The sequence below is a fragment of the Grus americana genome, chromosome 9 (genome assembly GCF_028858705.1).
Source record: "Grus americana isolate bGruAme1 chromosome 9, bGruAme1.mat, whole genome shotgun sequence".
In the NCBI taxonomy this organism is placed as follows: Eukaryota; Metazoa; Chordata; class Aves; order Gruiformes; family Gruidae; genus Grus; species Grus americana.
In genome coordinates, this window is record NC_072860.1 from 15,963,787 (window position 1) to 15,971,507 (window position 7,721).

Consider the following 7,721-nt stretch of genomic DNA (forward strand, 5'->3'; position numbering starts at 1 on the left):
CTTCCAGCCGAGTCCCTGGCAGGAGATGGGATGCTGAGGAGGTGTCTGAGGTGTGTGCTTCAGTCAGTGAGACACAGCATAAAGCAGAGGATGAACCTTGTCTGGGGGTGTTTTGAAACAAAAGAAAGCATCTCACTTTAGAAACAGAAGAGCACATTCACCAGTAGTGAACCCTGGAGACAGAACCTCTGGCTGGGTCAGATGCGGTGGAGAGAGATGGGACCTGAGACCTGCTCAGCAAAGGGGAACTGCGGGTCTTGCCTGGCTGGGGTTCTACAGCGATGCGTGCCAGGGCAAGCAGTCTGATCTAAAAGCTGCTTTTTGCATAAAGGAGGGAGCAGGATAGACATAATACTCTTCCCTATTTTAAAAGGGCTTGGAATAGCTGGAAGGATACGTAAAGAAGAAAAAGAAAATGCAGTTAAGCCCAGAAGGCTACAGATGCACTTTCTTTAGGTGTCCTTGGGGGCTTGCATACAGGACACTCCTCAGTTGTCCTGCAGAGAAGAAATATGAGTAAAATGCATGGTAAATAGCTCCACCAGAGAGCTAAGACCAGAGGAGATGTCTACTGGCTCTTCAACAGGTTCCTGTGGTAGAGGCAGGGCCATAAGCAGCCCCCTTGTAAAGCAGCCACTTAAACGCTCTCCAACGTCTGATGTGGACAGCACCTGTGCCCCGCAACCTGCTTCATCCTGGGTGCACCACTGGCTCTTGTCTTGATGATTGCTCACATTCAAGGTGTCTGCAGAGGAAAAGCTGAGCTCAGATGACCTGCTACCAGACCGAGCCATGGTGCACCCAGCCCAGCACATGCCCCCGCCTCGCTGGCCTGCTGGAGCAAGCGTGGGTCTTCCAGACGGCGCTCAGTGTTTGTACATACACCACGCAGGCTTGTGGTTTACTGACCACATAGACATCCAAACAGCTCAGACATCCAGGACTGCTCACAGAATGCGGAGTCTCACCTGGATTTGGATCCTATGCATTGGCGATGTTACATGAGGGGTCTGGGTCTATGTGGAACAGCTCCACGTTGACAGCAATGCACAGGTGAGGCATGAGAAGGCATCCTCCTACATGCTGTGATTCTGCACAGCTAAGCAGACCAGAGTCCTTAGTGATCTCAGAGTTGCCTGCAGATGTGTGCATCCACCTTTGAGAGCCAGTTAGGGCGCAGTTGGACTAAAAGGAGATAGAAACCAGAGAGCCATGCAAGAAACAGGAGCACAAAAGAAGAGAGACAGTATTTTTTCCTCAAATCGAGGTTGAGCCAGTAGGTGCCTCCCAAGGAGAGGGGAGAGGACTGTTCAGGGTGCTCCTTTTCCCTTGGCAAAACAGCAAGTGCATCTGCTAATGAATAGGACCCTTAGAAAAGGCAAGGAATTTTTTTCCTCCCTACACATATTCAGAGAAGCAGAGAAGGTTTTTTGTTGTTTTTTCTTCTCCCTCCTCTTCAGGATTCTTTCATTTGTGATTTCTAATCATCATTCCACTCTTCTTTCCCCCTTTTCTTCACTCCCCATTCGCAAGCTGCCCCCTGGGCTTGGCACCCCTCCAGACCCAATGAACTCCAGGAAGGTTTTTTTCTCTCCTTTCCCCACCACCACCACCTTCTCCTCCCTATTCAAATTGAACTTGTGGACAAAATAAACGCTGGCTCTAGGTCATTGTTCTTCCCCTCCCCATCAGAGGATTCTGAGAGAGGATTAAACTAATCTCATACATTGACTCACTCCCGGGTGCTGGCCTGGACTCCTGCCACGCAACGAGACGGCATAAAGTGCAATGTCCCAACAACGTGTTTCTGCAGTAACTTCCCATGCAAAGGCAGCGAAAGGACCCGATACAGGAGCGGGTGGTTCTATATTGTGCAATGTCAACACAGTCACCACATTTAACACATTGCCTTGATTTAAAATGAAAGAGAGACACACACACACAAGAAAAAAGCCTAGAAGCCTCAAGAGAATGGACAGTCCACCAAGCCAATCATTTAAGTGCTTCTGGATTGGCTCATTTGTTAATTAATACTTAAGCAAAGAGAAGTTTTGCCGTGATGGGAGGGAAGCTACCAGGAGCAGGACTGCCTGGGATTTCTTGGACTCTCCTCCCATCTCTGATGTACGCAGATGATCGGTACTTGCAGCGACCTCCTGGGAGCCAGCAGCGTCTGCCTGCAGGGAGCCTACCATCCATGGTTTTTGAGTGCTTCACCAAGGAAGACAACCAGCACTGCTGCCATTCGGCAGGTGGGGAAACTGAGGCACTGAAAGATACCATGACTCCCACGAGCCCATGCTAGTTTAAAAAAAAAAAAAAAGGGTTACTTTGGTGCTTTAGTTGCTGAAAATACCAGCTCACTGCTGACACCTCTGAAAAGATACTGCTCAGGCTCATCTGCTTAGATAGTGCTAATGAAATAAAGCTGCTGAGCTGCGTGTGCAACTCCATCATCCTTCACTGACTTGCACAAAGCTGCTCCTGTCTAAGGATGTCAACACATTTGGCAGTCATCAAGGCTCCAACTCAACAGAGCACCGAAACATGCCTTTGAGTCCTACGAGACAACACAGCTTGACCTTGATGTAGCATATTTTTTAAGTGTTGGTGGTTTTTAATTGGTAAAATTAACTCAACCTCAGGACTTCCAAAGGGGCAGGTAAGAATTAAAGACAGAAATGCACAGATGATTGAGGATCATAGTTTGCCATCCATGGGGAGTATATGTAACATATTTCTGGCGTGCAGTGACATTCATTCAAGGCTTGGAACACCAAGGTGTATGGATGTACGTGAGCTATCATCAAATAGCTACAGTGGATGTGGTAACAGCATAATCCACAGGGGCACAGGCTGAGAGCAAGCCGTAGAGCTCTGGCAGGTAGGCTGTGCTGTGGCTGTGCTGCTGCAAGGCTAGCTAGCGTAAAGCTCATCTGCATGGCCAAGTCATCCTGGTGGCTCCGAGTCAGGAACTGTGGCTATTCCTCATTCTGTCACAGATTATCTCTGCATCCTTCAGCAAGACTTTTAACCTCTCCATGCTACAGCTTCTGATTTCTAGGTGAACCTAATACAGCCAAGTACATCTTCATATCCCATTTACCACCAGCCTTTGTGAGCAAGCCGGCAGAAGGGGAAAGGTTGCTGGGAAGAAATAACTGGAGAAAAATGAAAGAGGCAAGACATGACCAGAGGGTAAAACTCTTCCTGACCCATCTCAGACAGCAAGTGCTAAGGGAACAAATTCCTGCCTCAGACTCTCAGTTGGTGACTGAACAGCTCTGGAACAATACACAGATAGCAAACAATTCCAGTCACAAACACCCAGGCACAAACGTCTAGGTGGTTTGTCAGTGAGCAATTAAACCCTGTGCTAAATAAAAATGTTAAAAATGCATCACATTGTGGCTTTAAATAGCCTCTTGTTGGAGAGATCGGTCTCACTGCCAACTCGCGCTTGGGTAAACTCTGGTTTTGCCGCTGTTGGGATTCTCTGAAAGTCCATCAGGCAGTTGCATCACACGCTGAATAGTTTGGCATTACCTCATGCCTTAAGGGAAAGGCAGAAGAAAATGAACTAGCAGCCTGTTTTCTCTGTCTACTTATTTATTTACTTTGGTGAGGGGCTTTTTTATTTGCTTTTGTTTGGGGGGTATTTTTTTGTCCTTTTTCCTCCTGAGCTAAGGGTAACTTGAGTGCATGGTAATAAAAAAAGGTGGTGAGGAAAGTACTTTGGGAAGTGTAAGTGGGGATGTGGAAGGCAGGGGAGAGAAGGAAAAACGTGAGTCAAAGGATTAAATCCAAATTCCAGTCTGGGACTTTTTAAACGAAGACGGAATACTGACTAGTTGAGCAAATTAAGCTTTTTCAAGGGGGTCTGGGGAAGCGATTGGTTTCTATCCAAGCAGAAAATGTCATTCTTCCCCATGGGTACCAGTGAAAATAGGAAAAGAGAGACAAAACACCCCCAACCCTGCTCGGAGAAATCTGAAAGGATGGGAGAGTAGACAAGGACAAACAAGCAATTAAAAGGAAATCGCTTCTCTCCCCCCGCCCCCCCCCCACCCCAACCTTTTCTCTCTTCCCAAATGAAAGTGGAAAAAATTGATTAGGGGGTCAAAAAGAGGAAGGACCAAAGAACTGCATCACGTGCAGCACCACGTGAAACAGCCACGCCGCTCCACCAAGGTATGGGCAAAAGTATGTTGCTGTGATGGGTCCAAAGACCTGCAGGAAAGGACAAAACCTCACTCCTCGATCTGTTTTAGTTGAGCCTTCTTCCTGCCTCTGAACCTTACTTTGATAGTTACAGTTTCTCCATCTAAATCAACCATGTGAAGTCACTGAAAACTTAAAATAATTTCATATATGTTATTACTGTCTCATCAAGCCACCAGGCCAGCATTTTATTCTTCCTCCTCTAATACCTTTCTCGCTGTGGTTTCCCAGAGGACAGGTGCTGTCCCGGCAGACCCAGCACACACTGAGCAGCAGCTACTCAGATCTTCTGCTGGAAGTCCCTGCCTGTGTAGCAGGTCAGCAAATGGGAAACGCTCCCTCATCTCTGTCACTGAAATAGGTAGTCAGGTATCCTACTCAAACCTGACTTAAAGGATTCATTCAGCTCTGAATAGAAATCTCTCATACCCAAATCATCTGAGAATTTAGTATTCACTAAAACTAGAATATAAGGTCATGAGAAAAACAGGTTAATAGAAAGAAGTTTAATAGAAAAACATAATAATATACATAATCATTTGGCAGTTCGTAGGACCAGCAAAATTCTCAGCTCATCTCTGTTGAACACAGTCCTTAACACTTTACATGTGGGGAAATCGGAGAAGTCTCTCCTGCATATTCAAGCTGTCTGATACAATAAACTGTGGCAATGCGTATGAGGCAGCTCAGCTAAGCAAGACGCTACTGGAGCTCATAAAGCATATTTTGCCAGAGGAGCTGGAAACCCTCTCCAGACACCCACTAATTCCACCTTACGCTAAAATATATACCTATGCAGAGCTTGGGCGATATCTGTAGAACCAAGACAACTGTGAAACTTTCAGCAAAACACTATGAGAAGTCATATCAAACCCACCAGCCCTCTTGAGAAGCTTGAAGTCAGCACGTTTCTAAGTGTTCGCTAGAGGTCGGCACATTTCCAAGGAAACCTGAGAGAAAGTATCGTTGATTTGAAATACGACTCAGAATTCTGATGAAAGTGAGAAATTTAAGACATTTTGTCAAGCTCCACTTCAGTATTTCAAACTCATGTGTGAGTCCAAAAACGAAGTGACAAATTCGCTGTTAGAAACACATGGGTAACGCAAAGGGAAAAGCCAGATTAATTTCTACAAAGTGTGAAGGGTGTTTCCCGCATCACTCCTGTTTGACACACACAACCAGAAGAGCTTTCTACAGTAATTTAAACTGAGCCAGAAGACCTCTGGCCAGCAACAGGGCCCCATCCTTCTGACCCTTGTTTCTCCACGCTCCCTCTACACACTCTGGTGCTGGGAGATTTATCCTGGGAAATTCCTCAGACATAAGACATTACTGACACCAAATGTTTAGAGGAGTTCTTGCACATAGTGAAACAAGAATGTATTTTTATATTAGACAAAAGAAGTACTTCTATGCAGATGGTTAGGTCTTTTTAAGAGAACAGGCTGAGCGCTCGCTACCTCCAACTGACACTTGCCTTGAGGATGTTTGAGACTATATTATTTTTTCTCACGTTCTTAACTAAAGTATTTGTTATTGATCTTTGCTGGAGGTAATGCATTTATCCACCTGAGATATTTGCCCTGTACATTATTGATTTATATAATTAAATGGCTCTGTAATCCATTTGCGACTGCCATGCAGATGTTCCTGGGCAGGTTTGAGGAGAGGTAGGGCAGTCAGACTGCACTTGGCTTTCATTTTGCCCTGACAGCCTTCTGCTCAGAAGGGCCAGTTTTAGTAACCCAGAGGTCCTGGGTAACCCAGAACAACGATGCCTCACTCGCATGTCCCAGGCTTTGACTGGTACTACGGCAACAGCTAAGCCTGCCTGGGACATTTTCATTACACTCTCAGTGCTTGAAAACAAACAAATTTGTACAACGCACACAAACAGCCTTTTCTAATCTCTTTTAATGGCACTCTGAAGACCAGACCATCAATTGTCCACTGTATTCTCAACAATTTGCTAATGATAATTAAAGATGCCCAAAGTTTGCCAACTATTTCAGCACTCTTTTTAACCAAGAAGATAAGGGTTCAGGAGGAAAGCAAACAAAATGGACTTGATCCAAGGAGGTGGTGTTACCTACAGAGGAGCCCATAAGGGCATAAAGATAGCAAAGGCAGAGCAAAACGCTCTCTAAACTGCACAACAGATACACAGAGAGATGATGCCAAAACCCTGGAATGAGATTACAAAAGCGGGAGAGTGAGTGGATTCTTTTTTCCTTTCTCTCTGTAGGATTCCATTGCAAAGAAGTTGCTCAGACAACAGCAACCCCCTACCATGCAATCTGTGTACGAGGAAAAACAAATCCATGCTGCAGTAAAACTGGAAGATCAAAACCTGGGGTTTTTTCCCCCCACTAGCTGAGAAAAATGAAATACTCCTCAAGTGCCCATTTCTGCAGGAAAGGGCCTTGTTTCCTTCACAGGCTGTGAGATATCGGGCATGCAACACCCAGGGAACGGAGAGGAAGAGAAAAGGAAGAGCAGGCAACTGTAACTGGAAGCACAACTTCTGCTGCATTAAGAGTCCTGTATAAAGTCTTGATTCCAGACAATCGTGCAAGATCATTCACTTGACCACTAAAGTTATGATTGCACATCATTATTTTTACTAAGTCCTACTGTAGCAATACAAAAAAGTTGATGGACATCAATCTGTGGTGCATTTTCCCTATCTCGACGCACGTATCAGGTAACCGAGTGCACGCCCGTCCCATTGTGAGACTGAACTTCCTCTCTGAAGGTCACCATCCCTTGCAGAAGTTCCTTTGCCATGACCCAGTGTGATCACATGCCTGCTTCCAGAAGTTTCATGGGGTTTTGTCAAATTCGTACTTTCTGCAAGCTCCATACATGTAAAATTGTAGCTGTGACCCCTTGATACCCTTCGGTATTAGGCTCTTTGTATTTCTATTGTCTCATTGCATTATTTTTTAAACCTGTTTATTATCTGAGTGTGCCTGAGGTTGTTTAGAGCAGCATAGCAACACCCCTAACAGAAAATGAATAATACGGAGGAACACCTTGGTACTAAAGATGAGGAAGTCTTTCTTGGGAAGAATAGTCTTGCCTCATACTTTCAGGAGCTTCATCTGTCCATCTATTTTCTGAGCACATCACATTCAACTTCTGCTTATTTTGGTAAGTTCCAATGACTTCAGCACCACCCACTTGGCAGGTTTACGTCCCCTTTTTGTGAGCAAAATAGTAATTGGTCTTTCAGCAGCTTGCTCTCCGCATCATTCTCACCTAGAAACTCAGGGAAAATGCTGTGCTGATTCACTGCCATTTTTCACCCAGTGAACAGTCAACATCAACCAAACAGCTGCATCTGAAAAGTTTCCCAAGTCTGTAACAAAATGGTACGGATGGAGCTATAGACCAATTTGGCACCAACGTGTCTCCAAACTCTTTTCACACAGGTGAAAATATCACAGCTTTAGAGAAACACTACAAAAGCGTAGTGCAGTCTGAGAGGAGAGCAG